The following is a 9668-nucleotide window of genomic DNA, read 5'->3' as shown; positions in this document are numbered from 1 at the left end:
GTACAAGAGGAAAACTCATAGCTCTGAGTGCCTCAAAACAAAACAAAACAAAACAAAAAACCAAAAACACCAAAACAAAACTGGAGAGAGCATATATTAGCAGCTTGACAGCACATCTGAAAGTACTAAGAAAAAAGGAAACCAATATACCCAAGAGGAGTAGACAGCAGGAAATAATCAAACTCAGGGAAGAAATCAATCAAGTAGAAACAAAAAGAACTATACAAAGAATCAACAAAACCCGGACTGGTTCTTTGTGAAAATCAACAATATTAATAAACACTTAAGCAGACTAACCAGAGGACACAGAGACAGTATCCACCTTAAAAAAAATCAGAAATGAAAAAGCAGACATAACAATAGAAATTGAGGAAATTCCAAAAATCATAAGTTCCTACTACAAAAGACTATACTCAACAAAACTGGAAAATCTGGATGAAATGGGGAATTTTGTAGATAGATACCAGGTATCTATTTAAGGATCAGCTAAACTATCCTAAGCAGTCCCACAACTCCTAAGGAAATAGAGGCAGTCATTAAAAATCCCCCAACCAATAAAAGCCTAGGAGTAGATGGTTTTAGTGCAGAATTCTATCACATTTTTAAAGACCTAATACCAATACTCTGCAAACTATTCCAAAAATAAAAATAGAAGGAATACTACATAATTCCTAATTTGAGGCCACAATTATGCTTATACTTTAACCATACAAAGACAGTATAAAGAAAGAGAAATCCGACCAAGTTCCCTCATGAATATTGATGTAAAAATATTCAATAAAATACACACAAACCAAATCTTAGAACACATCAAAATGATCATTCATCATAATCAAGTTTGATTCATCCCAGGGAGGCTGGGATGGTTCAGTATAAAGAAATTCATCAATGTATTCCATTATGTAAACAAACTCAAATTAAAAACCCAACATGATCAACTAATTAGATGCTGAAAAAGTATCTGAGAAAATTCAACACCTCTTCACGATAAAAGACCTGGAGAGATCAGGAATTCAAGTTCCATACCTAAACATAGTAAAAGAAATATACAGAAAGTCAGTAGCCAACATCAAACTAATGGAGAGAAACTTGAAGCAATCCTACTAAATCAGGGACTAGACAATGCTGCCAATCCATCCCTACCTAGCCATTATAGTCTTCATAGTCCTAGACAGAGATATCAGACAGGAAAAAGAGGACACAGGGATACAAATTGGAAAGGAAGAAGTCACAGTATCACTCTTTGCAGATGATGTGAGAGTATATTTAAGTGACCCCAGAAGTTCTACCAGAGAACTACTAAGCCTGATAAACGACTTCAGTAAAGTGGACGGATATAAAATTAACTCAAGCAAACCAGTAGCCTTCTTCTTCTCAAATGATGAACAGGCTGAGAATGAAATTAGGGAAATGAAACCCTTTACAATAGTCACAAATAATAAAAAGTACATTGGTGTGACTCTAAGCAAGCAAGTGAAAAATCTGTATGACAATAACTTAAAGTCTCTGAAGAAAGAAATTGAAGAAGATCTCAGAAGATGGAAAAATCTCCCATGCTCATGGGTTGGCAGAATTAATAGAGGAAAAATTGCCATCTTGACGAAAGTACTCAACAAATTCAGTGCAATCCCCATCAAAATTCCAACTCAGTTCTTCATAGAGTAAGAATAGCAATTTGCATATTCATTGGAATATTAAGAATCCCAGGATAGAGGGCAGCCCTTATATCCACGCAGGCGCAAATGTTCGCCAAGATGAGCCAAGATGTCGTTTTCCAAGTATAAGCCTGCACCCCTGGCCGCTCTCCCCAGTACCCTCGACTCTGTGGAGTATGACGTGTCTCCGGAGACCCGAAAGGCGCAGGTCGAGTGCATGAGCATAAGGGCCTGGCTTAAACGGGAGTATCTGCTTCAGTACAACGACCCCAAACGCCAAACGCACATCGAGGATCCTGCCTTGATTCGTTGGACCTATGCAAGATCAGCAAATGTTTATCCTAATTTCAGACCCACTCCCAAGAACTCACTTTTAGGAGCAGTGGCAGGTTTAGGGCCTCTCATCTTCTGGTATTACGTTATCAAAACAGACAGGGACAAAAAGGAAAGACTTATCCAGGAAGGAAAACTGGACAGAAAATTTAGCATCTCCTACTAAGTTCGGCAAGGATGCTTCTGTTCTTGCATCAATAAATCTCCTATTAATCAGAAAAAAAAAAGAATCCCAGGATAGTGAAAACTGCATTCTGCTGCCTACAGGAAACAAACCTCAGAGACAAAGACAGACACTACCTCAGAGTGAAAGGCTGAAAAACAACTTTCCAAGCAAATGGTCGAAAGAAGCAAGCTGGAGTAGCCATTCTAATATCGAATAAAATCAATTTTCAACTAAAAGTCATCAAAAAAGATAAGGAAGGACACTTCATATTCCTCAAAGGAAAAATCCACCAAGATGAACTCTCAAAAGAAACCTTACTAAAGCTCAAAGCACACATTGCACCTTACACAATAATAGTAGGAGATTTCAACACCCCACTCTTATCAACGGACAGATCATGGAAACAGAAATTAAACAGAGACATAGACAGATTAAGAGACGTCATGAACTAAATGGACTTAACAGATATTTATAGAACATTCTATCCTAAAACAAAAGGATATACCTTCTTCTCACCACCTTATGGTAGTTTTTTCCAAAATTGACCATATAATTGGTCATAAAACAGGCCTCTACAGATACAGAAAAATAGAAATAATCCCATGCGTCCTATCAGACCACCACCAGTTAAAGCTGGTCTTCAACAATAAGGGAAGAACGCCCACATGTACATGGAAATTGAACAATGCTCTACTCAATGATAACCTGGTCAAAGAAGAAATAAAGAAAGAAATTAAAGAGTTCTTAGAATTTAATGAAAATGAAGGTACAACATACCCAAACTTATGGGACACAACAAAAGCTGTGCTAAGAGGAAAACTCATAGCTCTGAGGGCCTGCAGAAAGCAACAGGAGAGAGCGTATATCAGCAGCTTGACAGCACAACTATTCTCAACAATAAAAGAAATTCTGGGGCAATCACCGTACTTGACCTCCACCTGTATCACAGAGCAATAGTGATAAAAACTGTATGGTTACTTGATATTTGACAAAGGAGCTAAAACCATCCATTGAAAAAAGCAGCCTTTTCAACAAATGATACTGGTTCAATTGGAAATCAGTATGTAGAAGAATGCAAATTGAACCATTCTTATCTCCTTGTACAAACATCAATTCCAAGTGGATCAAAAACCTCCATTAAATTTAGATGCGCTGAAACTAATAGAAGAGGCAGTTGGACAGAGCCTTGAACATATAGGCACAGGGAAAATTTTCCTCAACAGAACACCAATGTCTTATACTCTAATATCAAGAATTGACCAATGGGGCCTCATTGAATTGCAAAACTTCTATAATGCAAAGGACACTATAAATAGTACAAAAGGCAACCAACAGAGTGGGAAAATTCTTTACCAATCCTACATCTGATAGAGGGGTAATATCTAAAATATACAAAGAATTCTAGAATTTAGATTCTAGAGAACCAAATAATCCTGTTAAAAATGGGATACTGATCTAAACAAAGAATTCTCAACTGAGGAATATCAAATGGCAACAAGGCACCTAAAGAAATGTTACATCCTTAGTCATCAGGGAAATGCAAATCAAAACAATCATGAGATTCCACCAGTCAGAATGCCTAAGATCAAAAACTCTGACTACAGCGGTTGCTGGTGAGGATGTGGAGAAAGAAGAACACTCCTCCATTGTTGGTGGCATTGCAAGCTGGTATAACCACTCTGGGAATCAGTCTGGTGGTTCTCAAGAAAATTAATCATAGTACTACCGGAGGACCCAGCTATACCACTCCTGGCTACACACCAAAAAGATTCTCCAACATATAACAAGGACATATGATCCACTATGTTCATAGAAGCCTTATTTATAATAGCTAGAAGCTAAAAAGGACCCAGATGTCCTTCAACAGAGGAATAGATACAGAAAATGTGATATTTTTCCAAAATTGAGTACTACTCAGCTATTAAAACAATGACTACATGAAATTCTTAGGCAAATGGATGGGACTAGAAAATATTATCCTGAGTGAGGCAACCCAATCACAAAAACACACACATGGTATTCACTCAGGTATTCACTCAGGGATAAGTGGATATTAGCCAAAATGCTTGGAATACTCAAGAAAGAATTCCTAGACCACATGAAGTACAAGAAGGAAGACCAAAATATGGATGCTTCAGTCCTTCTTAGAAGGTGGAACAAAATACCCATGGTAGGAAATACAGGGACAAAAAAAGTTGAGCAGGGCCTGAAGATAAGGTCACCCTCACCTGAGGATCCATAACATGAAAACCAAACAATTTTTCTGATGCCAAGAAGTGCTTCATGACAGGAGCCTTATATGGATTTCTCCTGAGGGGCTCTACCAGACTCATACTGATACAGATAAGGATGCTTCCTGCTAACCATTGGACTGAGCATGGGAAACCGAATGAAGGAGTTAAAGAAAGGACTAAAGGAGATGCAGGGGTTTGCAGCCCCTTAGGAAGAACAACAATATCAACCAACCAGACCCCCCCTGAACTCCCAGGGTCTAAACCACCAACCAAAGTATACACATGGAAGGACACATGACTCCAGCTGCATATATAGCAGAGGATGGCATTGTCTAGCATCAACTGGAGGAAAAGCCCTTGGTCCTGTGAAGGTTCATTTCCCGAGTGTAGGGAAATACCAGGGTGTTGAGGTGGAAGGAGGTAGGTGGATGTGGCTGGGTGCAAGTGTGTGCATCCTCATAAACAGGGACAGATGAAGAAGCTATGGGATAGGGGTGAAAGGTATAACATTTGAAATGTAAGCACATAAAATATTTAATAATAATAAAAAATAAATTTTAAAACAGAAAAATGATTTTTATCAAGTAAAACAAATTTATGAAAATAGGTCACAGTGTTATGAAGAAATATAGGGGAAATAGAAGAGGAGGATTAAATTAAGAAGGGTAGGGAAACACATGGAAAAGAAAGGAATATAAGAAAAGACAACAAGGACTAAAGTCCTTATTACTGTAGAATTTTGCACAATGTTACAGCTAGACATTTTATGCCACCTACTGGGTCAGGATTTATCTTGGTAAGTCATTGGCCACAGGGTGCTGGAACCCCATGAAACTCCACTCCACACACATCACAGAATATTGCCAAGGGTATTTGTTGCTCTCCACAACATGGTGGTAATGTTGTATTGCAGAGGGCAACACGTACTTATGTCATTAAACACATAGAAGTTGAGCTGGTACCCAACTAGAAGCTTCAACCCTATTGACTAGTGTTCATCATATTGGAAGATATTCTATATACTACTGAAAGAGGAAGGTAACTGTCAATATCACCTACCTACATACCATAGTGGAAAAATGTTATTGAAGTAACCTACTACTTTTTAAATATCAGATTTAACTCCCATTCCATGAGATGCAACCATGCCTAACACTTTTAAACTGGCAAAGAAGCAAAGAGTAGACAGATTGTGGGCTTATTATTATACTAAAGGACAACATTGATAAAATGACTCTGAAAGACATGGTTAGATCGGTGCCTCACTCAACCACCATCAGAAAAGCTTCTTATTGCAATAGATGGGAATTAATACAAAGACATACAACTGGAGAATGTGCAGAAACTCTGGAGCACTGAGTCTAAATGTGTTGTTGTCATCAAATGATATTTCTTAGGGTTGAGGGAGCCATGCAGAGAAGGGGGCAGGAAGAGTGTAAGAGCCAGAAATGATAGAAGACTCCAAGAAAATGGTGTCCTCTTGACCCAACAAAGCAAGTATGAACTCATGCAGATTATGGCAGCAATCACAAGACCTGTAGAGATTCAAGCCATATGGAATTCTGATTTGCTGGGAAGTGGATATTGTGTCCATCTTGTAGTCAAGAAGCTATCTTCAATTCATCTCGTCTGAATTGATACTTCTTTAAAAGAGTGTCACTGAGTATATCAACCACACTTTAGGACAGGTTCCACACCCAGAGGTAGTTAGCTAAAACAAATGAGATTCCATGTTTGTGATCTTTTGTTTCATTTTGTTTTGTTTTGGCATTTTTGTCTTATATTTATTAGTTATTTTATTTATTTACATTTAAATCCTGTCTGCCTTCTTGGTCTCCCCTCTGCAAACCTCCACCCCTCCCCCTCCCCTTTGCCTCTAAGAGGGTGCTCCTTCACCCATCCACCCACTTCTGCCTCAGCGCTCTAACATCTCCTTTTGCTGGGGCAGCAAGCCTCCCTCCACAGGACCAAGTGCCTCCCCCTCCCATTGATGCCAGATAAGGCAGTTCTCTCCTACATATATAGCAGGAGCCATAGACCAGAATATCTCATGTATACTCTTTGGTTGGTGGCTTAGTGTCTGGGAGCTCTGATGGGTCTGATGATTTGGTATTGTTCTTACTATTTGCAATCCCCATCAGCTGCTTCAGTCCCTTCCCTAACTCCTCCATTGAGGTACCAGTACTCAGTCTGAGGGTTGGCTTCATTCATCTTTATTGGTCAGGCACTGGCAGAGTCTCTCAGGGACCAGCTATATCAGTCTCCATTCAGGAAGAGATTCTTGGCATCAGCAATGGTGTCTTGGTTTGATGTCTGCAGATGGCTTGGATCCCTGGGTGGCACAGTCTTTAGATGGCATATCCTTGAGACAATCCTCCATTTGTTTGGCCTTGCATTGCCTTCAGAGCATTTTTATCTTATTGACTATTTTGTTTTGATTTTTCTTTTGAAGTTTTGAAAGGGGGTGGGAGAGAAAGCACATAAAATAGAATGGGTAAAGAGGTAAATTGGATCTGAGAAAAGTAGGGAGAAGGAAAAACATGTATTGGAAGGTAAACCATTTTTTACATAAAAATAGAGAAAAGAAATTCAAGGCTGAATTTTTAGTTTTCAAGATTTCCTAAGACAATGTGGACACCTGGGAATTGAACCTAGAGCTTCATATGTGCTTCATCACTGAAGTATGTGATCTTCCATTTAACTCAGCCTTCTTTAACTTGTGGCTAGAATGTTATCATCAAAGTCAATTCATAGTGGTATGTTTTAATTTGTTTTCTATTGCCCTGATTGAACATCATGACCAAAAGCATCTTGCAGATGAAAGGGTTTATTTGGCTTACATATGGTGAATCATAGTTCCTGTTGGAAAGACAAACTAGGAACTCAAACTAGGCAGGAATCTGGAATCACAATCAGAAATAACTCTGTTTACTGGCTTTACTTAACATGACTTTCTCCAACTGCTTTCTTATACACTCCAGAACCCTGTAACCAGAGGTGCCTTGGGCCATCCTGAATCAGAATAAATTAAGAAAATGCCACACAGTTTTGCTTATAAGTCAATATAGTAGAGGCCTTTTATCTGTTGAAGTTCCCTTTTCTCAAATAACACTGGCTTGGGTCAAGTTAACAAAAAATATCTCACCAGAACATGGCAAAATGGTTGCAGCAGCTCCAAGCATACATTGATGTTAAGAAAGAGAAGACACTGAGTTAGGTCCCTATGAATTGGCTTCTCAAAGGATCTGCTGAGATACTTGGGTCCACATTTAAGCAACTATCATTTTTCTGCAATGGAAAATATTGGAATTACAGATTATTAGAAAATATTTATTGCTGGGAACACTAACATAGTCCACAATGTTATATTTTCAGGGGGAAAGAACAAGGATGTATATATTATGTAGTTCCATTTTAGTCTAAATCCCCTCAAAGAAGGATTGTCTTCTTTATGGAGGGTGATTGCTTCAGTTCTTAGACAGGAAAAGAAGTAGGCTTCAATTGGCTTACATAGGCAAGCATAAATGATACTGGAGGTAAAATGTTTCCTTGAGCATAGGGACAAGAGATACAGCTGATGAGCTCTTTGATTGTATTTGTCACTGAAGGTAAGGGTGGCATTAGCAGTAGCTCCCATGCACATTTAGCTATGCAGAAAATTTGGAGCCTCTAGCCTCATGTAGATGCTGAACTCTAGTGTCACCAGTGAGATCCCCAAATCTGAGGCTAGAAAGAGAATTAGCATCAATCAACACTGTACACTACTGTTTACCAAAGAATAGCAGTCCTAACCAACATCATCAGTACCCACACAGGTGTGAATAGGATGACCAGTGCAAAGGAAAAGGGAAGGCATTTTTGAGGTTGCTGGAACACTTAGGGCAAACTCATGAAATCGGTCTATGATGAATAGGATGGTAAATAAGGATTAAAAGGGCCAATTCGTTCATTGCTGTTGCTTGATAAGGCACTGGTTAAATTATGCTGTTTCAATGTTTTGATATTGTTGTAATGTCAACTCATTCATACTTTTGCATTATAATTGTCCTAAGAAATTCACAGAGATAAAAATGTCTAAAACACAAAAACCACTTGAAACCTGTCCAGTTTCATTTGTTCTTATTTTACTTAATGTGAATTACTATGATGGGCAGTATAAATCTCACCCTTTTGCTTTTTCCTCCTATACCTGAAACTATTCTGTTGGAGATTCTAACAAATATGTTCTTTCAAGTAAAATTTACTGAATAATCTAACATTTGGATTTTCCGTGTGATAATGTACTTGAAAGGACTTTATCAATAGTAAGAAATTCTTAGCTTCATGATGTCAATATAGGTTTATAATTGTGCATCTGAAAAATTGGTAGTTGTAAGATTGTCAACGAATACATTTAGATTTTATCCTGTGTGGTTCCAGGAGAAAAAATAGTAGGAAATGTACATTTATGAAAGAGTGAGGTTTTAGAATAGCATCTTATCAGAACAGTAGTTCTCAACTTATGGGTCACGATCTCTTTGAGGGTTGAACAAACCTTTTTTGCTGAAGTCACATATCTGATATCCAGCATATCATATATTCACATTATTATTCATAACAGTAGCAAAATTACAGTTATGAAGTGGCAATGAAATAATTTTTTGGTTGGGGGCTAACACACCATAAGGAACAGTATTAAGGGGTCATAGCAAAAGGAATGTTGAGAACCATTGTGTTATAAAATTCATCCATAAAATGAAATGGCAAAAAAAAAAATCTCAAAAAGAAAATGCCAAGCACAGTACAAGGGAGCTTCATTGTTTTGTGATGGTAGAACTGTCAAAGCCAGGCATTTTCTAGTCTTGACAGATCATTTGAGAGCAACCCCAGGCTTCTGGCAATGCACGACCTGCCCTTTTCTATAATAGAGAAGTACCAAGATACTGTTTCTTCTATTCCCAGAAATAGCTGGGTGAGCAAATATATGTCAAGGCAGTCTAATCCTTGACAAGCTATTCCTCTTAACAGTCTTGTTAAATAAAATTAAAATAATAAAATGAAATGGCATCAAATAAAAAAAGTCCTCTCTAGGCTTCTCAAAGTTAGGCTAGACATAATGCCATGAGCTACAAGAGCTGCAGTTGCAATGGCTCTAATAATGTGGTCTAATGAGTTGGAAAAGTGATGGTTTGGTAGTTGCATGGCTGAACAGTATAGCTGATGATACAGCTCAGGCAGAGTCTGTCTGAAAAGATGTATGAAAGACTGAACAATATTATGAGAGAACAGCTTCTCAAATGA

At 38.1% G+C, this 9668-nt stretch overlaps 1 pseudogene across 1 annotated transcript; it reads left to right on the top strand.

Moving 5' to 3' along the window:
- The first annotated feature begins 1755 nt into the window (after window positions 1–1755).
- Window positions 1756–2215, top strand: Ndufb4l4 (NADH:ubiquinone oxidoreductase subunit B4 like 4; annotated as a pseudogene). The gene has a single exon (XR_015646544.1). The product of XR_015646544.1 is annotated as an NADH:ubiquinone oxidoreductase subunit B4 like 4 (transcript).
- Window positions 2216–9668: the final 7453 nt, after the last annotated feature.

This window comes from Rattus norvegicus, chromosome X, assembly GCF_021556685.1.
Source record: "Rattus norvegicus strain SHRSP/BbbUtx chromosome X, alternate assembly SHRSP_T2T, whole genome shotgun sequence".
Classification (NCBI taxonomy): Eukaryota; Metazoa; Chordata; class Mammalia; order Rodentia; family Muridae; genus Rattus; species Rattus norvegicus.
This window is presented reverse-complemented; position numbering and strand designations above follow the sequence as displayed.